The 22342-nt window shown below is 39.5% G+C and overlaps 1 protein-coding gene across 4 annotated transcripts in view; it reads right to left on the bottom strand.

The window, feature by feature from the left end:
- The window catches only part of TBL1X (transducin beta like 1 X-linked), a 199025-nt gene that overhangs the window by 108684 nt on the left and 67999 nt on the right, over positions 1-22342 (bottom strand). Inside the window, exon 1 of one of the 4 annotated variants that reach the window (XM_071747842.1) lies at positions 4126-4360. The exons of the other annotated variants lie outside the window; for them this stretch is intronic. The gene's annotated coding sequence lies outside the window, so the exon portion shown is untranslated. Of the gene's footprint in view, positions 1-4125; positions 4361-22342 lie in introns of those variants that run through there. 4 annotated transcript variants of the gene reach the window in all.

Here is a 22342-nt window from a genome sequence, read left to right as displayed (position 1 = left end):
TCTGTTGTGTGCATTGCAATGTATCCTCTGCAAGAACAAAGTTCATCATGGAGAGGTTAAATAATCCTCTTGTCTCTCCTTGATTTTTTTTGTGAACTGTCAAGCTATGAAAAATTATGTAATTGAAGGGTGTTTTCAGATGGAAAAAGCACCTTGGTTCCCAAAAAGGTACTGGTGTGACTTTTCGGAAACATTACATTAAAAATAAAGCATCAAAATTATATTGACTCCATTACTCTACAAAAAACACTCTAGACTGTCCCTGCCATTAAAGGTGATGAGTATGTTCTAATCCAGTGGTGATTTTTCAAGCATCCCTCCACCAAGGCACTGTGCTTGTTCTTTCCCAGGAAAACAGGGCTAAAACATTATCATCAGATGGAAATGCAGACCCACCATGGGTCTGCTGAAGGGGCACTTCATTAGGAGTCTGCTGACAGATGCAAACATTCTGCAAAATTCTTTAATGCAGAAGCATGCCATTAATTTCAATATTTATTACTTTCTATGAAAGATAAGTGACTCGACATTTGAAAGGGCTTTACAAGACTAATATTTTGCCCCTGTCTAATGCTTTTTTGCTTCGTGATGTGCCTGTCTACTAGAGACTAAACTTCTTTCAAAGAATAAATTAAGCAATAAGACATGGCAAGCAGTGCATTTGGAGACAATTTACTTGACACCTGAGGCGTGCTACAGCGGCTGAAGGCCAAAGGCTGAGTAACTTTAACCATTCAGTAAATGCAATACTAATCAAACTGAAAGGTACAGCATTGGAAGGCTTATTTCTATCATGGTAGGGAATTTATGCATAGAACCAAGTGCTTCTGTGCATTTATTGACTGACAATAAATACACTATATTGTTGAGAAACTTCTTCTAACCATTTTCATGCAAATGCTATCGAATACAAATTAAACGTGTTTTATGAGTAGATGTTACTTGTGAAATGACAGAACTAACCCCCAGAATGTAGGCCCAGTATCAGCTCAAAAAAATCCATGCAGACATATATTAAACAATAAATATTAAAGGATAATATTAAAGGACTGGGCAGCATAGGACAGGACAGATATCATCCACTCTAGAGATTTAGCAACTGGCTTCAACTATCCTGATCACATATCAATTAATTAAGGTCTGGCTGTGGAAGCAACAAAGAGTTATTTTTAAATTATTATATTTTGTAACAATACTACATCATCTCATTCTGATGAGACCATACATAGATATGCAGCTGTGCAACTGCAACATTGTTAACCTTGTTGTCCTAGGTTTAATGAGTAAAACAACAGCATTATTTAGGTTCGTGATCTATTGGCCAGACACAGTAAAGTTCACCTCTTAAATAATTCTGCTCTGATGAATCTTAATCTGTAAGGAGGGCTACTTTTAAAAACTAAGGTAATTTCAAAAATGGAGACCTAGCTACAGCATTCTCTTTTCCCATCCCTTCTACCCTACTCGCCCAAAACAAGAGGAAAAAATTAATCCATAGTTGAATAGTGAGAATAAACACACATAACCAAAACCCTTTTATACATCAGCATACTGGTGTTTTCTGTGTTCATTAGTAAATGAATGATCCAACATCCAAGCTCTTGGGTATTAAAGACAGAAACACAGAGCTCTGGGGACACAGTGCTACTGCTCCTAGTGTTGAACAAAAACATGCCAGCAAAAATCCAAACAGGACTATTGTTATTTTCCGATTTAGGAAACCAGATTCTATTAAGGATGTTTCTTACAGTTCAGTCCAGATAAAATGTAACTTACAGTCTCCTAGTATAAGGTTATTTGTGCTCCCGTTTATGTAAGTCATTCTTTTCAGGCATCTTAAACTATAAATGCATTACATTTTCCACAAAACATGATTCTGAATAATATACACAATATTTCAATGATTTAAAATGCAATTTGAAAATTAAAAGCCCATAGAAACAGACTTCATGCATTAAGTCAAACTTCCACTTTAGTCAGTATCTCTTCTTTAGCCATGGCAAAAGTAGGTATCTAATGAAGAACGAATGATCAAAGCAAGGACACAGTGGTATTCTCCCAGCCCCCAGCAACCTACAGTTCTAGGATCTCTTTATGGTACCAGTACTGAAACACTCCTGGACATGTTTTAGTGGCGCATTAATGACAGAAAGAAGTCCTGCTGTAATTTTGTGGCAGGTACCCTTGTAACATCATGGGTCAAAATATTTAGCTGTGATTTTAGATGTCTTAAATCTAGTAGTTGAATGCAAACCTGTCCTTGATTTTCATATGTCTTGTTCCAAGTACAAAAAAAATTCTAGCATTCAAAGCCAAAAGCAGACAAATACATGAATCCTTCTACAATACATTTGCACATTGGAGCTATGCATGCAAAATGGGCATTTTCACATACGAGTGTATTCAACAAATGTGAAATCTTCACATACATGTACAGAAGTACAATTTGGAGAGGTGACAAAAACTACCCAGAGAAACACTCTTGCGCATGTCCTCCTTTTTGAAAATCTCATTTTAGGAATATTAAGCCTCTGATAAAATGGTATTCTTTTCATGCGAGTGTAATCACTTGGCATTGTGCCTATGATCATACCCAAAATACTCAATGATCTTGAATACAAAACTGTTTTTCACTCACATTCTACAAAAATCCAGTCTTTGGAGTTCTACGAATATCATTCAGACCAAGGGGACAGAATTGCTGGGTTATTATTGAACAACTTATATTTTGGAGATGAAGTGCCAGTGTCTTTCATTACAGCTGCTGCTGCACTGTCTTCTACTTCATTCTAGTTGAATAATTAAATACCCTTTAGTCCTTCTCACAGTCGTAGACTCAGCATGGCTGTTAATCAATATCTCATAAAAGAGAATTAGGCTTGGGAAACTACTGGAGAAAGCAGAAGGGGTAAGGCAAAAGGGAAAGAGATCTCCTCTTGATAACAGCAGACTACCTTTCTGTATTTTACAACACACCCTACCATTTGTGCACACAGCCTTGTGAACACGTAATACACACACAGAAGTGCAGAGGAATCCAAATGGATTTCAAGATTTGTTACATCTTGACAGCAACCAACAGCCACTTCTTCTTCCTTTCTTTCCTAAATATCCCATCTTCACATGTTCCAGGGATCAAAGAAAACTCAACATTTGACTGCATTTCGGAAATTTTTACCAAGTGACTGTAAAAGGGAAGGATAAACAAAAGAAGGCATTTAATAAATACTATCTGAATTCTGTTCAGCGCAAAACATATGTCTCAAATAATTGAGGATTGTCTAGAATCTCTAAACTGGCCACATGTTTACATAGTTTCTCATTCTTTTCTTCTCCTGCAATGAGTCAATAGGGTATTAAGAGCAATCCTAGGCTGAGAGTCAAAAAAAACCAATGAAGATGCACTGAAGGGGTGGCTGCCCTGCCACCGTGCTTCTACTCGTGATCCACTCAGAGAAAAGGAGACACAGTTTCCAAGTCTATTCAACAACTCCTCCTTTCTGATGAACTGTTCCTGTATTGAATGCAGAAGCACTTCAAACCTCCTACCAGGCCAAGAAATTAACTCACAAGTCAAACAGCTATTTCAGTTGGTTAAATAAATAAATTAACAGTGATGATGACACCCCCAAACCACTGACATAGAGGAGGAAAACTGGGTAGTCTTTACCCCTTCTCTGTTCTCAGTGGCCTCTTACATTTCATGTTTAAAGAGCTGGTATTTATAAAACACACTAATTTAACTTTAACTCATGCACACTTTTACTGTTTTACAATGGCAACTTTGAACAGTAAGGAACAGACAGCATGTATATTGAAAACACTTAAAGTAAAAGATTACTCTTGATATTATACTTTCTGAATCACTTAGCTGAAATTCAACTTCTCAAGAAGCTAGAACAGTATTTTCCCCTCAGTACTACTGGTAGCCTGAAGAGAAGCTGTACAGTCTATATCTAATTTATAACTTATTTCAATGTTTCTGTTGCAACAAGATTTGCTTCAAGACCTAGGAAACCTGCTTCAGGTAGCACCTTCCTCAAATTGATCCAGAAAACATTCTACACTGCACACAGTCTGGATTCATGAATCACAGGAAGAACAGCAAAACAACTTCAAACAAACCTGGGTTTTCTCAGTTTCTTCCGTCCCTTCCCAGGACCTGCTTAGCCTCAAGGAAAGGTGGCTGACCTCTGGCTCCCAAGACAGAGAAGGGACATCAGCATGCCAGAGCTGTGCTGCTGGGTTGTCCCGGGAAGGCACTAGATGGAGGAACAGGACACCTCTGGGCAGGAAAGAAGCCAGGCAGGAGAGGCAGCCACAGCCACAACAGCCATGGTCTTCTCTAGGTGCCCCGAGCAGTAGCTGTGTGCCCAGCCTCACCTCCTCCTGCAGGGGTGCAAATGGTGCCTTGCTGCTGTTATCTCCCCCTCCCAGAGCTCACCCACCTCACTTTGGCCAACACCCTGTGTGTTTCGTGGATCTTGGCCAAAACGATTCGGGTGCCCCACAACCATTTACAACACTGATATTTCAGTTATTTTTCCAGAATTTCTTGGTACACACTGATTAATATATATAGAAGCCCAATCTTTACACTAACTCAATGCTGCAATTTAGTAACCATGTAGCTGTGTTACATACACACCTACGGAATAATTTGTGCCAATCTATATTAACTATGATTACACACCAGTTAGACAGAAAGTGACGAATGACCCCTTCTTATATACAGAGCCACATGTTTTGCCAAAATGGAAATAAACTTTCCGTTAAAATGTTAAAAAAATTTCCATCCTTTAAACACAGCAATATCTTTTGAAACAATGGTTTATCGGTTAATAAAAGTTTATGTGAAATGTTAGCAATATTTAATTAAACAGCTCTGCATTTCGAACCAATTCAATACATATAAGAGGAACTATCTGTAACAAGCAAAACTTGACTGAATATTTCTGGTCCTTATGTCCTCCATGATTTTAAACCAGATATATCTCAGCCTCTCTTTCTTAAGTTTTCTAACAAAATTACTAAGAGAGAGAAAATAGGGGCTTTCCCGCCTAGTAATCCCCTAAGCAGTTTCTCATCTTTAAGCTGTTCGCTGAATTGCTAAGCAGGAATGAAGAAAAGCCCTTCACCTGCTCCAAAAGCTACAGTTGCCAAATGTGGGTTTACTACTCAGCCAGTTCAAGGTGCACAGTTGAGATGATTAATTTCTCTAAAACTCCAGCAGCAAATGCTGTCTGATTATCATTTTAATTAGACCAATGAAAACAATGAATTCAGGGCTCCCAACTCTGCATAGGAATTAACAGGACTTACAGGCCATGATTTTACAATCAATTGCAAATAAAATGTTTCGTTTCTAGTGAAAGTTCAAATATTTATTTTTAAGATATTCATACTGATTTGTGAGTCAGCAAAACACACTCATGATGTAACAGTTGCCCAGAGCAGATGCAGTGTGTCAGGCAGTACTTTTATTCTGGCATAACATTGGTTTTTAAGCACATCTTTTAAGCATATCTTAAAAATGGAAATGGTAAGTACAATTATACTAAAAGCATCCTGAGAAATCCAAGAAAGAGACTAAAGACGAAGATACAGAAATAAATGGACAGCTCAGTTCCCAAAATAAATTACATTGCCAAACTAATCTCTTCCTTAGTAGGGTCACAGACAAGTTTCTGTGTAGTTGTAACCTGAACTAAAGCAAAATATACATATATATATACACAGGAAAACAGATACAGAAATTAGACTTAAAGAATGTAAGTATTACACCTTCCAATCTTGATTTTCTATGGGAAATTTAGGAGATGTATAAATACAAAGTAATTTTTTAAAACTGTGTTTGACAAAAATACTAATTCTTGCTTAAAAATTGACCATGCCTAAAGACATCAATATAAACCACCTGGCTATAAGGTCTAACAGTTTTGATCAGTGTATGAAGACCTTATTTCTCCCTTCCACCAAAAATGACTGTCACACAGACAGGTCTGTTAGATGGGCACCTTCTCCCCTTCTCCAGACATTTTTTATGTCACACCTTCCCTTTTCTGTATTACAGAGGCTCTGGCTGGGATGGGAAACTGCATGAGAGGAATCTTCCTTTAACTACTGTAGACTGCTATGCCATGAATCAACAAATACACACCACATGCCACCATTATAGTTGTCTTTGTCTAACAAGCCTAGTTGTTGCCTCCAGTTTCCAAAAGAACTCAGCTGCCTTAATGCCCCATATGCCGCTCACCTTCTTACTTTGCCGTGTGCCAATTCTTCATGCTACAAGGCAGTCTTTATATGTATGGAATTTTATTTTTTTTTTTAAATTATGTCTTCAACCTACCAGCTGTCAAAATCTACTTGACATTTACAATATTGTTTGCAAAGTAATCTGTATCTATGCCAGTTTTTTCCACTGTGAACTACTCTTGCTCTTCCTTTATTCACTTTCATTTGATACTCCTCTTACAAAGCTTATCCTTTTTTGTACACATCAGGATGATGCTTGAATAATAAATTTGAAATAGAGAAACAGTACAATCTTTACAATGGGGATGAATTGCATAACATGTATTGAACAACAGCTCTACAGTTTGGCAGGCAGAATGCATATTCTTCTCTATTCAGGCTGAACCATAACTTCGGACTCTGGGAAAAGAAGCTAAATTAAGTTTTCAGCAAAGCTTTGCTACAGGCCTCTGCTATAGAGGAAAAGCGATATATGTCAAGCAATGAACAGTCAGCTTAAATCCCAAATGTTTTCATGTTTTGCATTTAAGGCTGGATGATAACTTTGCTCTTTTCTTTTACTGCTTCTCTCAGAAACAATGAGCAGTCTCAGGAGATGAAAATAGTTTCTTCGTCTGAAAATCATATGGAAAAGATCAACTGCCCTTTAAAAAAAACTATAAATGTCTGGACAAACTTTTCCCAGATTTTCCTTCTTCAGTTATTTAATGAACATATGGTTATTTATAATGTGAACTACACTTGTAGCATTTCAAAAATTAGTTACAACCATGCCTTGAGCAACTCAGCTCCTCCCAGGACTACACTGACTAAACACTCTCCTAGTATTGTTTGCTTTGGGATCTCCTTTGACAGTAAACCCATTTTATTACTTCAGTGTCCTCCCTCTGCCTTAAAACTTAGTTTTCTTCTCTTAGAAAGTACCTTATTGTAGTTTACTTTAATTTCAGAAAGATCGTAACATCAGATACTAATTATGACAAATAAAAACCTTGGCAAGCAGGCATCACTGACTAAAAATGCATGTAAAAAGAATGCAAGCTCAGCTTTATTTTGAACTATGTATTTAAGGGATAATAAGAAGTCAATCAGTTAGGTCACTGAAATGCAGCAGAAGCGAAGAACGGGGCTGACATCTTTTCAACAGGTACAACAGACAGGTGTCCCAAAGTCAGGAGAGGCACCTCTGGAGTGTGATACACCTGATGGGTGAGACTCTGCCCCAGAAAGGAGAGGCTCTAAGCTGGGAGCAGCTACGCCTGGGTCGGGGGTGGCTGCAGGGCAGAGAGATGCTTGTGTTACCTGATGGCTGTGCAAACCAAGAGGTTAAGGGAGACGATCCCACCCAAAAGAACCTATGTCAGTAAGTAAGAGGGACACAGCTAAGGGACTAGAAATATAGTGTTCTAATTTCCTTTCTCATATATGTGTGTGTGTGTGTATTTTTTTTTCCAAAGAGTAGGCAGTATCACCCTGAAAATCCAGATGAATCTGCTTCCATGTTTATACAGTTTATTTTACTCACTGTTAGTACCTACGCGATTTAATGGAGCTTCTCGTGTAAACATAATGGGTTTGCACAAAATTCCTTCCTGCTTAATGGAGATGTAATTCATTTCAGTATATCATTTAACTCATTAAACGGTGAAATGGCAGCTTTTTCCTTTGCAGCCAACATAAACTGCAGATGTAAAATATTTATCAGAAGATGGCAAGTTATTTTAGTCCTAGCATTTCCTCAAGTACTTCAGTATATTGTTTCTTCTACTTTTGAAATTTGATCCTACTGTAAAAAAAACCCCCAAAAAAACAGTGGCTGAAACACGAATGTTGCATATAACCACAATTTCAACTGAAAAAGAAGCTGCTTATTTCTTAATTTTTTTCTTAAAGTATATGGAAGGAACATTTGTTTTACTTGCTCCTATTCACTTAATTGTATTTTATATTTAATTGGGGGATTCCAAATTTCTGTCTTCAGCTGCCTTATTGTGCACTCACAAGGGAATCTCATTCAAAAGTAATTTTAATTATCACTTATTAATAGTTACACGATGCTCCAGACTTGCCTCCTCTGCAATGAAGTCCAGGATCATCATCCATTTCTTATGTGACTTTTGGCTGTCAACTCCAGAATAATTTTCAACACTCAGTACTCTTTCCTCCTATTGCTCTGCAGCCTTTCTTGCTACACTACTACTTTTGTTAAGTACTGTCAAAATCAGATCCATCTTGTTACACAGACTTGTAACCCTTGATAACATTATTTTAACCTATATATTATTCCAGATCTCCAGCTGGAAAAATCCCAACATTTACTTAAGTATAGTTTTCTATAGAATCCAGTATCACAGAGTAGTTTGGGTTGGAAGGGATCTTCACAAATCTAGTGCCACACCCCTGCCATGGGGATAAAGGTCTTTTACTAGGTCAGATTTCTCAAGGCCCCATTCAACCTGGCCTTGAACACTTTCAGGGAAGGGTCAGCCACAACTTCCCTGGGAAACCTGTGCCAGAATCTATATAACACCTGAAAGCAATTCATTAATCATGAAGTTTATGCATTATATATCTAATTACCACTAAATCACACTACCACCACAAAAGCAAGCTTTGTTTTTTCTTTTTCTTCATTTTTAGGGCTCTTCATAGGCCTTTTCTCACCTCCTGCATTATGTTAGTGCCCTTGCCTACACACTGCATTTCCAAACAGTAATCTTCATGCTTCTTTTCATGCTGCCTCTTTTATCAGGAAAATGTTTTCCATAAACATCCATCAAACCACTTCACTAAGGTCCTTCATACTGTTCTTCAGAACAGAGAAGAGGAACATTTTCTATGAAAAACATTGCTTTGGTAAAAAAATCAAAATATGCTATTCTAATGAGAAAAAAATATCACTTCTTAAATTCAAATAGATTTTAATCCATGCTCATCTTTCAGATATGCCTTCAAAAAGAATGGAAAGTATGGCTACACTTAAGGGACTCCAGTGCCCTGTCACTGAATCTGTTCAACCTACCAGGTTTATTCCAGATTCACATCCTGAAAATTTATTCTGGACTTGAAAGTCAAACAAACTTTCTCTGTTACGGCTAACCAAAGTAATCAAGATTTTTCCATGCAAAAATTTTCACACCTGTTGCAATTCCGTTAACATTACAGAGGTAGCCAGAATAAGGTTTGGCTCTACACTTGAAATTTAGTTTATGATCTCATTGATGTCTGAGCCAGAAAATAGCTTAATTTACAATTCCATAAGCATTTCTAAATGAATAAAAAAGCAGTACACAGGAACTCAGCATATTAAAATATGAAGAACGTGACGATCTGTTCCACAGAAGAAGAGCCAAACAAATTAATCTAGGGTACAGGCTTTCAGTTTTGTAAAATAAAATCTTAGGTGTTAAATTTTTTGTACTATACGGTCTCCTGAACATAACATGATTCCTTGCTTGTCCACGTTCATATTATGTCTGATTCTACCGTACGCTGTTTAAAAAAGCAAAAACTGAAGTCATATCAGAGTGTATTCAGACCACGTTTCACAGCTCCATGAAACCCTTTGAAAGCCTGGTCTCTCAAACACCTCCAAACCCCCCTCGGATGCTGAACCCAGGTGACACCACTCCTGGGCATTTCATGTTTACTGCACAAACCTAACCACCACCAAGGAAGGAAATTCCAAGTAGAGCTTCAAGAAGCTTTCCAAACAAAGAGCTCTTCTGACAGATGTTTTTTGTTTTAACATGCTTTCCTAAGAAAAGCTACACAGCCCTACACGCTTTCTAACTCGGGCAGCTATGAGCCCTGGGTGGAATGTCTGTGAGACCATTTGTGGCTTTGTGAGAAAGGCTTTTGATCACAGGTATCAAAAATCCCAAGGCAAAGAGGCAAAGACAATAGCCTGCTGTTCCACAATAGCCAACAAAATCAAGATTAGTCAAGCCCTCTTCAAAAAAGAAAAATAAAATAAAATTTACAGGTCAGAATTTTTTTTCTTTTAGGTAAGCCTCTGTGATGTTTTTATTAGGTTACAAGGAAAACACCAAAGAAAGCTTTTAACATAAGCACTATGCTTCTAAAAACTCTGTTGCCTCACTCTCAAATGTGTAGCTTATTTACAAGAAATTGGAGAAAAGGCATAGGAGAAAGACTGTAATGACACATTGTACCGATAAAACACTTTAAATAAATATAAAATATCCCAAGAAATCACAATCGATTTAGAGGGTTTCTTGTCCTCCCATTTGTGTACTTATCCAACTTCAAGAACTGATTAAACATCACAAAGGTGGATTGCTTCTTCTACACTTTCCTCTCCATATATACTGATTTATTTGAAAGGAAAGTGTACTACTCAGCTGGCTTATGTCCTTCTAAAATACAGTGGCCCAGATGAAGAAATAAATCCTTTGAGGAGACTGACAATAAATTGAATATTTAGTAAGTGTTTTGGACATTATTAAATACAGAAGCATATGATGAGATAATCAGTCTCATAACTGTAACACAGACACTTGCTTTGCTACAGGTTATCAGATGTGCCTATGGGCTGGAACCACTGAACTGGGGGCAGATTTTGTTTCACAGGGGGGCAATTATGGGAGATTGCACCCTGAGGAGAAGCACTGGGATGAAAATTTCCCTACAATTACCACACCCCCACCCCCTCCAGGGATGCTTGTTCTGGGTTTAAAACAGATCACCCAGAACGCATATATAAGAAGCCACAATAATTTGATGTGGGAAATTCTGCTTTAATTTAAATTAGCTCTTTGTTAATTTAGAGAAGATTATTTCTAACATGTGAGTTCAAATTTTTTACTTACAACCAAGCTGTTTCTTGTTTTCAGTTGAAACAAATCCTTTATCCCGTGAATTTACTTAAAAGACTCCTAAAAAGTGTGTGCCATATTTTCAGTTCATGCATAACACTTTGGTTAAGTGAACTGCAACAGCTTTTAACACATGAAAATTGACGCTTTTTATGCATTGCAGTGTATTTCACAATAAATGGAAGGGGAGGGAAGGGATAGGGCTCAAACCAACGGTATTTAATGCTGGTACTGAGAGCAGCACTGGTCACTTCACAGCCTTTTGGGGCCATATTGCTTTGTTTATTTTGATGCACACAGGAACACAGAGCTTCCCCAACCTATTACCACTTCAAAGCAACAACAGCAGAAAAACAGCCAAGAAAAAGCAAGGACTACAAAAAGTCAAACCCTGCAACAAAGTACCAATCAGCCTTGTCCATCAGCAAAACAAAACCTTAATCAAATAATAAATAAGTAACCTAATATCTCCTTCTGCTTTAAATCCTTCCCCATTCCTCCCCCAACCCCACTTCCCTTGAAAACCAGATGGCCTCAGCAATATGCCCTGAAGGTCCACAGATGCACCATGTCTTTGGATGAAGAAGAGGTATATAATGTCTTTAATAATATTTCCAGATGATAAAACCGGAAAAAAAAAGGTGGGAAAAACCCCACAACACAAGCACCAAAACCATCTACATCAAGGAAACAAACCACGTACAGTTACTGTGTTAAAATATTGAAGACACCAATGAAAATAAGAGCTTAGTAGTGAACTCATAGTAATGCTATGAGTAATAAATAACAAGTATAAAGAAGACTGATTTTTAAAAAATGTACAGTAAGAAATTATATAAAGAAAGGATACCAAATAACTCTGAGGACTGCTAATGTATACGCTGCTTACTTGTCATGGCTGCCAGAAGTTATAAATTTCAAGATTTGCGTGTTTTTATAAAATCTAGCCATGTCTTTTGTTTTCATAGCAAATTTGTGTCAGTGGGTGAACATGTGCATAGGTGGATGAACAGGTGAACAATCTAGCCTGGAGTGGGTTGGCAGAGTCTGCACTCAGCTAGAGGAAAGTATGTCTGGAGAGAATCAAACAAATTACAAATTAAACTATTCCAGATTTTTACTGCTGAATTTGAGGTCCAAATCCAGGTCATGGATCTTAATATGAAAACTGATTCTAGTGACAACATTATTGTGCTCCACGCTTTCTGTGTTCCGCTACTTACAGATCAAATTTGTCCAATTTACTGATAAAAAATCCCAACTTTTTCACTGCTGACTCTTATCAGGAATACAGGTAGATAAGATCTACCTCAGAACATCCATGATATAATATTTATTCTGCTCCCTGTCGTAACTGGGAAACTGTATTCTTTGCCTTTGAGTATGGATACAGCTGTGATCATCACTGACTGCAGTATGACTCCCCAAGCTGGACCCCAAGACAGAACTGCATTTTGAGGCTGAGGTTCTGTGCATGTCCTATAACTTAGCACACACAGGAACAGACAAGTGTATCTATGCAGGAATTCTAATCTCCTATCTCGTTAAAAAGTAGCAGATTAATTTACCACTCTCTTCTCAACTTGAAATAACTTGTTAGCCCAGGGTTAACTTACTCATGTGCCCTTAGTTTTAAAATCTATGCTCCAGAAAAAACACACTTCATTTTTTTTTTCCTCACAGATTCAAAGCTAACAGAAGAATCAACAAACAAACAAAACCCCTTCCAGTGCATGTACCAAAAAAACTAACCCGAGTAGCTACATTATAATAAAAGTGGCCTCTTTTCACTTACAGTAGATGTATGCTGACTTTTAAAATAAAATGTTCGGTATTGTTACACAAAGAATATAATAAAGCTTAATCCTGTCTGAAACCACAACTGTAGGAGGGAAAAAAGCCTTCAGCTACCTGCTGTTAATAGCACAATGCTAATGTGGCTGTGCTCCTGGGACCAAAAGGTGCTAATAACCTTTAGCCTTGGAATGGTATCATCAGTGAAAAGTAGCTCCCACCAAAGGAAATTATAAAAGCCAGGCAGTATTTCACTGGCAAAATGGACAGGCAAGGACGAATAACATTTCCTCTTTAGCATTAATTCTGGTGGCCAGACTATCAAAAAATAGGTCTGACCTTCAGATCTGTGGACCTGTCTCCATTACAAGACCTCTTCCTGCCTAGCAAAGACATTACCCATATGAGCAGAAATTTTTTCTTTACCATTAAGGACCCACCTTTTCCAATGTCACCTTTCCAAATGACATGAGGTATGATGAAAGAAGCACCCACAGAGCCCTGTGGTTTAGACCAAGCCACAAAGGGCAACAAACTTAATGACTGGAGTTGATGATCTCGAAGTTTTTTTTTCCAATCAAAATAATTCTATGACTATGAAACTGAACTGCAAAACAGGGCAGCAATAAAATGCTGGGGATGTGCTGTCAGTCTCACAACCTAGACTAAGGAATGCGACACAAAGGCACCCCAAATGAAGGGCAACTGAAAATCCCATGACCAAAAGCCAAAGAAAACCACAGCAAACCAAAAACACACCACACACTTGCTTTTTAATTTTGTTGGGTTCTTCCCCCATCAGTTAAGAGAGAGTAGGGTTCAAACTTGAAATCAAACTCTGTCTCTGGGGTTCTCAATCTAGACCACTATTTGAAATAAAATAAAATCCATCTGCAGCCTGTTTAAGCCTCTGTGCACACATGAGCATCTCTATGGAATTTACTTGGTAATGTTGGCGAGAAAATCCATGTGTGAGAATATTAGTTAAGACAAGTTCTTTTCTGTGTTGGAGCTGTCAACATCCTTGTGACTTCTGGTCCTCTGGGTATGCTTCAGACTCCCTCATTTGAACACTCACTGCTGATGCCCAGAAGCAATGCCAAATGCAGGCAAGAGGACAGTGAAACGCAAGGACAAGTGAAATTTCTTTTCCTATGAGGGGCTTCAGTATTGTGCTCATTCTTGACACATTTTTCAACAAAACCTTGCAATTTAAATGTATTTGTATTTGGTTTCGCATGGATATGCAGAGGCATCCTTTCAGTATTACTGAAAATACACTAATATTGTACTGTTGAAAAGGGCTTAAAAGCCCTGAAACTTTTATTTTTCTCTCCCAGCCCACCATGGAAGTCAGAATGCTTGCAGTATGCTATCACTTCAAAGCTGAGCTAATACAGAAGGCCGGAGGGGGGATATATCAGACAGAGAGACTCACTACATCAGAAACACTGTAAATGTATATTCTATTTCAAGAAAACTTGAAGTGCTGAAAAATTAAAGCTATTAATCTGAATAATTTTATTGATTTACATAATCTCACTGTAAAGACCACAGAATTTGCAGAGAGGCTTCACCATTTTCTGGTGTGAAGAAGGAGTAACATCATTATGTCAATGGAGCACCATTACAATCTGGGAAAAGCCTATTACTGATGCAATAGAAAAATAAAGCAGCTTGTATGTCAGCACAGCAAAGCAAGCAGCTGATTTCTGGGTTTGATTGTGTGGAAAGAGAGAAGTTTATGAGAATAAAAGACTGTGAAAGCTGTTCCATTTTTAGAACACAGAGAATGCAAAATTGTAAACATTTTGCAGCAGGTCAGATTGAGGGCCTAACATCGGCATCCCAGCATTTACGTTGTGCAGCTAAAATGCCAGCAGAGATCTCTCCAAAGCAGCTCCACATTACTAGTCCATTGAAATACTTATTTGGCAAGGCAGAACATCACTAATATTATCTCGTAAGTTTTCTATTTTAAAAATACTTAGAATTGCATTAGATGGGCTGCATGCTCAAACCACCTTGTTGCAACATTTTTTTAAAAGATACACAAAACCTCCTCCCCTCATCTGAATTATTTATTCTTCTTTTCAGACTTACAAGCTGGTGTATATAATTTTAAAGAAGCTCAGAAGCATCCCATCAAGCCAGCTGTTTTCAAGATACAACAGGAGACAGGAAGTCCTGATCAATAATACTGTATCGTTATATTTAGTAAGCTTCTGCCTAGGAGTCCTGACTTTTGAGTCTTATATGCATGATATTAAAATCTAGAAAAATCCAGACGAAAAAAAGAGACAAGATAATCCTTGTCCCCAGAAGTTATAATTTAAGAATAAAATGGGGCATACAGGATAGATGGATTCTGCTAGATGAAAAGAATAACAAAACAACGCTTACATCTCCAGGCCCCACTGGGAAGGAGGTACTCATCCTAGCTTCAGCAGAGCAAGACACACTACGTTCCACATTATTTAATTTTTCCTGAAGTGTAACTGGACCGGGTAGAGCACTGCCTTAAGAAGCTGCATTGTTTTGCTAACCACACTAACTTGGGCTTCTGTACAAAACCCACACTGTGCAGTGCTGTTACAGCCAGTAAACAAACACTGCTCAGCATTTTCAGTGTGATGATTTGTTCTTCTAAGTGGATGCCTCTTAGAATCAGCTGATGAGACTGTCACACTCTGCCTGAATGTTTGATGTCACAAACCTTGTAGGACCCATCCAAAATGAGGGACATAACTAAAGCAGGCAGTCGGGTAATAAGTCTGCTCCAAAAAGCACTGCAGTGAAGCGCTGCTCAGAGGGAAGGAGCAGCTCTGCCAGCTCCCATGCTGACACAACAGTATGAAACAGGTATTCCTTCCAAAGTGCTTTTCAAACCAAAATCTGCAGTTTTCTTTCCAGTTCCATTTTCGGAGTTCTCTGTTCTGGTTGTTAAAAAGAAATGACAGTGGCAGAATAAATGTGAAGCAAACTGTAAGATCTCCTACAAGTAGTACACCTCCTATTCCTTTGATACACACACAATTTGAATGTGTAGTTCCTTGAAAAAGCCTTTTTTCATTGCAAGAACAATAAAAAGGTTATTGGGACAGCTCTAGAAAACACAACAGGAACACACAGTGAAGGTCTAACTCACAAGAACGCGTGTTCTGTTTGATTCTGGTACAGCTGCAGTGGTCTCTGTGACATGTTTTCCCTGGGCTTGCAGGGACCCTGAAGCAGCACAGCCAGCCTCTGGAAGAAGGAATCACTCTCATGTTTCCAACCAATATGTACCATTGCATCCACAGTTCTAACATGGGTTTTCCAACCCTACGTTTAACTAAGAAAAAGGGAGCCAAAACATCTCTCTCCCTCCCTCTCTACAGCCCTCCACTGCAAAATAGAGCACACTTGCCTTTGACTGATTTGGACTGCATAGGTTGTGATTATGCCTGAAGGCAACATTGGTCAGCAGAAAAGGTTTATTACATTACAGTGTTAAAAGATGATAGCGAAGAAGAGGCTATTGAAGGAAAGAAATAAACAAACCAATGTACATCAGTACCACAGTATAGACGTGGCTACTAGTTACCTGAAAACAGCATTTTTGAAACACTGCTTGGAAAACCGGTTGGGAAGCCCACAGTTAAAAGCAACATCCCTGGCTCTCTTCAGGTTTTTTGTTCCAGTTTTTTATTTCTACTCATCTCTTTTTTCCTCTCCCTTATTACTATGAACAGATGTAGATGATTATGAGCCTGTCTGTTACAAGCTCTGGTAGTTTCAGCCCAGAGAGCCCCCCCTGCACGGACCCACCAGGCAGAAGGGGTTACATGAGCCCCTGGCCTCCAGCCCCCAGGCCAGCTCGCATTCGCTTCAGCAGTCGATGAAGGATTAAGCACAGCAGATGAGTGCAACAGATAATTGTCACATCTTAAACCACCACACCTAAATCTACCAGAGTTTAGGAGACAGTCGTTTAAGTTGAAGGTCCAAATGCCAAAGGAGGTAATCACTCTTACTGAAAGAGTTCCCACGACATTCCAGTTACTTTCTTGCTCTCTTAGAATTTAGAATTCCTTTCCACCTTTTTCAACAGCGTACTGAGAGAACAAATTTAATAAAGCACTGAGATCCTGTGAAGAATGTAAAGAAACAAACTGCTGCAAAAAGCTGGTGCAATTTGCTAAAAAATGTTATTATCCCACTTAATAATAGGATAACGCACTTGAACAGCAGAGAATTTTGTAGTGGGTTATTCAGAGGCAACTGTTTTGTGCGGATCATTTCTGCATTAATATCAAAATCTTCTTGGCCTAGAGATACTTCAATGTAACAGTTATAAGCATTTCTATTTCAAGTCACATAATGCCAGCTTATAATGCAATGTTATGTTGCTCAGGAGCAGAAAGTATTTTTTTACAGTACTAAATACCTCAGAGAACAACATTTAATTAATCCAATCACTAAAAAGCCTCTGATAATAGTACCGGCACCTTGGAAGACAAATTTCCAGCCTAAAATCTCATCTCTTACATATATGTATGTATATGCATTTGTATGGAGAGACACAGGAAGGGTTCAGAAGGAGCACTGAGGAGGGTTTGGAATGGCTCCTTCCCCCACCCCCCTCAGAAAAAGCCACCCTTACAGCAGACCAGCCAGAGTCACGGTGCTAAATGGCAAATCTGCAAGGACTCAAGTCAAGCAGCTAGCTACCTGGGAAGAAAAAAGATCTTTCATAGTGTATTTATAAATGCTAAATGGCCCGGGAAACTGCTGAGCGATTTCTCATGCTCAGATCCTCATTTTCTCCTGCGTGGTCATCCCTGGGACAGCTCTGGAAAACAAGGCAGCCATTTTCTCATAAACTGTTACACTCAGCAAACCAGATTGAAGTGTTTGATAAAGCTGCCGTTCTCTTCCGTGCCTGCAGCGATTGGAGGGGAAAAACAACCCATCACCCACAAGAAGCAGGTACAACCACAGCCATTTCTGTGCTTCTCTGGTGTGAGCCAGGGAGGGGGGGAAGGGAGCGGGGGAGGGGAGGCCTGGATGCAAACAATATCCATATGCATGGCCAGTGCCTGCCCGTCCCCAGCTCCTCAGCCCACCTTTCATCCCTGCAAAACCACCTTACTGGCCCGCAAAATAATGGTGATTCCTCAGGGGATTGCGTTTCCAAAAATTAACTGCCACGGTTACGGAATACTTTGCTTTTGCAGAGCCTGTGGGTCTGAGATACTGCCTTGTGCATGGGGTGAAAAATGCCTCCGCACCTTGGGGTCGGCATGGGGAAGATTATGTGCAATCAGAAGATGAATTTATGCACCTGTATGCACACACAGACATGACATAGTTTTTGTAAGCAACATGGCTGTAACTTCTCTCAAATAATTCGTTAGGAGACCACAAATCAAAACAACCAACACAACTCTACGGTGTACAAATACGGATATTCAAAATCAGTAATCACTTGAGAATATAAAAGTCCCCACATGTAAAGCAAGAAACCATGACACTTATACTTACATTTACTTCTGTTTTCCATTATAGTCCTCGTGTCATTTTTGCAAACCCTCCTATTTTGCAGCTGTGTTTTGAAATCTGCCAGTGAGACGCCCTAAGAGCAAGGGCTTTTAGTCCCATGCAAAATGTGTTTAGACTTCTCTATCTCAAAGCTGCTGGGGGAAAAAAAAAAAAAATAAATACCCACTTAGGTTTGGTCAGAAGAGCCTACAGAATACCGGCTGCTGAAGTCCCCCACTACCCCGTGCATGCTGCTGCTTCATTTCAACATGAAGCTGGCCTCTGGCTAGCCCCTCTGGCAGGCAGCTCGCCCAGCTAGCCCCAGGGGATACCCAGCTGCTGCTATTGCTGCTGCTATTGCTGCTGAGGGACACATGCCCACGTTCAGACACTGGGGATGGCTTCTGTGCTGGGTGGCACAAACGGGGTGATTCCCTGAGGCCACCAAGTCTTTGGGCTCAGTTTGACCCTCTGGCACATCGACTTCATGAAATCCAACTTGGACGTCTCCTTCCAGTGGCTGGTCCACAAGAGATAGCAGCCTACTACCTGAGGGTTTAGGTCAGCTTTAAGAGATTTTCGTCATGCAGTGTCAGTAGCCAGGAATTGGAAAGCCAGGACTGCTGTTGGTACTGTTTTTAACACTACAATTTTAAAGGTTCTTTTCTCCACAGACCACAGTAGAACAACCAAGGAGATAGCACATAAACGAAAATGCTATTACAACTGTGGAGACCCTAAATATGAGAAAAGTGCACCTGAGCTGTCAAAACCTAAGGCACCTCCTCTCCCTTGCTTCCTCTGTCTAGAAGCGCGATCCTGCTCCAGCCTCTCCCTTCCTACTGACTTCATACCCCCACCCTAAGGAGAGGGCAGCAGCTGAACTGGGGCAACACTAATGGGGACGTTTCTTGCCCTACTGCCTGCTTCAGCTTTTAAGTGCAAGCATTAAGTCTGGCCCTGCAGCCTTTGCATTTGCACATTCTTCACACATGCCTGCTAGGGCCACTGTTAAATCAAGACGATATCCAACCGGTCAATCCTAATGCTGCGAAAGCTGTTTCCCAAAGTTAGATTTGCATTACAGCATGCTTTGCAATGAGGCCACTCTAAAGGATGGCAGTACACCAGACATGACCTGCTAGCTTTGCAGAATGCTGGTAGGACAGAAAATCTGAATAAACAGAAATAGAGCACCCGTACTTAGGATCCCCTCATCAGTCACAAAAACTACTGAAACGAAACCCCGTTCTACATGATTAGCTGATGGATGAAAAACACTCATTCTGTGACCACAGGATTTTACTCGGTGAAGTAGTAAGTCTTGTTTTTCTGCCAAGCATACATGCACCAAGGCATTTTTTAATCTTTTACTTGGGAATGCAGGATAATGTACGTTTAAGAGTCAAAAGTCTCACTCCACTAAAATTTAAAGTATGTAAAACCACAGTTCTATCAATCATGCCATCTGTGCTAGAAATGCCCTTTTTTTTTTTTTTTTTTTTTGACACAGGTCTATTATATCACATGCAGGTGCTAATGTCTAAAAATATATCACAGAAGGTATATGTAAAACCAGACTACTCCTTTTCTCAATCAAAACAGTAAGTAGAAATTAACCCATGCTGATCTATGTTCATACTTCTTGGAGGTTTTCCTAGACCTGCAACCCTCATGCTGAATGCAGTTTCCAGGAGGGACACTCACAGTTCCTCACACCTGCTTCACACCATCAAACCAGATAAAATGGCTTGATCTCTTCCAAGAAGGAAGAAGTTCAGCGGTGGAGCAAGGAGTCAGACAAGCACCATATGGCCAGAAGGCAGGGAAGACAAAAGCGAGGCTGACCCACCTCTCAGCAGCAGCAAGAGTTGCATTGGCTCAGCTGTGTTGTCTAATCAAGTATTCTAAATCAATTAAGACTGAAGCCAATTTGTACACATGAATCTTTGTATTTATAAATGAATCTAAATATTCCACAATAATATTCCATATGGTTTAATTCCTGTAGTACATGGACAGAAACCAAGGACTGGCTCAGCTCATTAGGCATGAAAACAGGCAGTTCTATCAGGCAAGTTTTTGTCCAGCAATAAAAAAAAATGAGCAGTGGATGAATGAACCCCTTCTAATTCTCCTCATTGCAGAAATGTCTGTCGGGTAATGTCAGTTATCAGTTGAGGTGTTTGGAACTGTCACCAAGTCCAAGCTCCAGACTTCTGAGGTATTTCTGTAACAACAACTAGAGTTTATTGACATCAGTCACCCGGGTGATAAGACCACCAGTGTTTGTAAATAATTCTCACACATCTACCCTGAACCCTAAATTTCCTGCAGGTTTTATAGAAAACAGAAATCTGCCTTTTCTCTGCATCAAGAGCATTTCCCCAGATTTTCATTTAGGCAGTGATGCTTAGGCAGAAGCAGCATGGTTATTCTCCCTGCGTGCTCACCTTGCCTCTCTGCACAAACGCCTGAGCTGCTTGTCATGCAGTGCCCCAGGACATCAATTTATAGTCCATCCCAGGCAGACTGGATCTGGCAATGGTTTGCTTTAGAAAGGTGGACAGCAAAGTAAAGTATTTCAGCTGTAGTGACTCAGCATTGTGTATAAATAGCCACTTTAAGCTTATTTAAGACCCTACTATTGCCATGTGGCGGGGAGGGAGGCTGGATCAGACTGTTGATCTGAGGGGATGGTCACCTCACAAATGAAGCCATTTTTCAGCACTCCGTGAGGGCACAATGACAAAACCAACAGCAAAACCAACAAGGAGCAGGAGGGAGGCCAGGATGAGCCCTTCTGGAGCCTCTGCATGTGGATTGGCTTTGGTCAGCTGGCAAGAGTCAGATTTCCTTGGCCCACATGAGGAAGTGTAGGCTGAGAGGCTGCTGAAGTTGTGAAGAACTGGCCCTGCATAAGCCTTTATACCCACCACTCAAAGTTAATGGAACAGAAAACAGTGTTTAGAAGAATCTTGTATACTCATTCTGCATGCACATAAGTATCTTTGTGCAGAAATTAAGAGAATCAGTTCCTTGTATATGCTTTTTGGTCAAGCTGGAAAGCATAGGGAGCTGAGAAATAGAAAAAGTCACCATAATCTGATTAGCTGTGTAATTAAGACTAAACTAGGAGATCAATAAAGGAAACTATAAGGAGGGGTTTTTTCGGCACAGCATGCTGCAGAGAAAATGGGAAATCTGGTGGAAATCTAATGGGATAAAGTAACAGATGGTAGGTAGACACCCAGGGGACATGGAATATGTTTAAAGATGATACTGGTTAACAGTATGATTAAGAGTATATGCAATATCACAATATACTGAGTTGAACTTGAATGTAAGTAGTAAGGCCATAATAACCTTAATATTCTAGGCTAGACTTACATATATTTGTAGATGCCTACAAGACAAATAGGAAGAACACTTAACAAAAGGCTCTCCATAACCCATGTATGTGGGCTTTCCTGAGAAGTATGGCAAGCAACTGCCTACAACACAAGATACCACATAGAGGACAAGCTATTAAATTAATCAGCAAATAAATAATAAAAAATGATGGACTCAGTGTACAGAAAAGAAAACTTGAGTTATTTTTCTGGAAACATTAATGAGCAGAACAAGCTACAGTGGAGCTGTGCAAACCATTTGCACCTGGGTGACCTGAAGCCTACATGACTGCACCTCATTCTACCAGCACAGTAAGGACTCTGGGGAAAAAACTAGATCAATCCACATGCATTTTTAAAAACACAAATACATCAGTAACTTCCAGCATAATCTTCCACATAGCCCCACTGTTCTTCCAACTGGTACGGATAACAGTCCGTAAGCTGAACACACAAACAGGTCAACTCAAGGTGGCCTCTCATGCTCAGGAAACAATTTTGATTTTCTCTTGGGTACAATCCAGTTTGCTACAC

The sequence above is a fragment of the Heliangelus exortis genome, chromosome 1 (assembly GCF_036169615.1).
Source record: "Heliangelus exortis chromosome 1, bHelExo1.hap1, whole genome shotgun sequence".
Classification (NCBI taxonomy): Eukaryota; Metazoa; Chordata; class Aves; order Apodiformes; family Trochilidae; genus Heliangelus; species Heliangelus exortis.
Note: the sequence above shows the minus strand (reverse complement) of the source record. Positions and strands in the feature narration are given on the sequence as shown.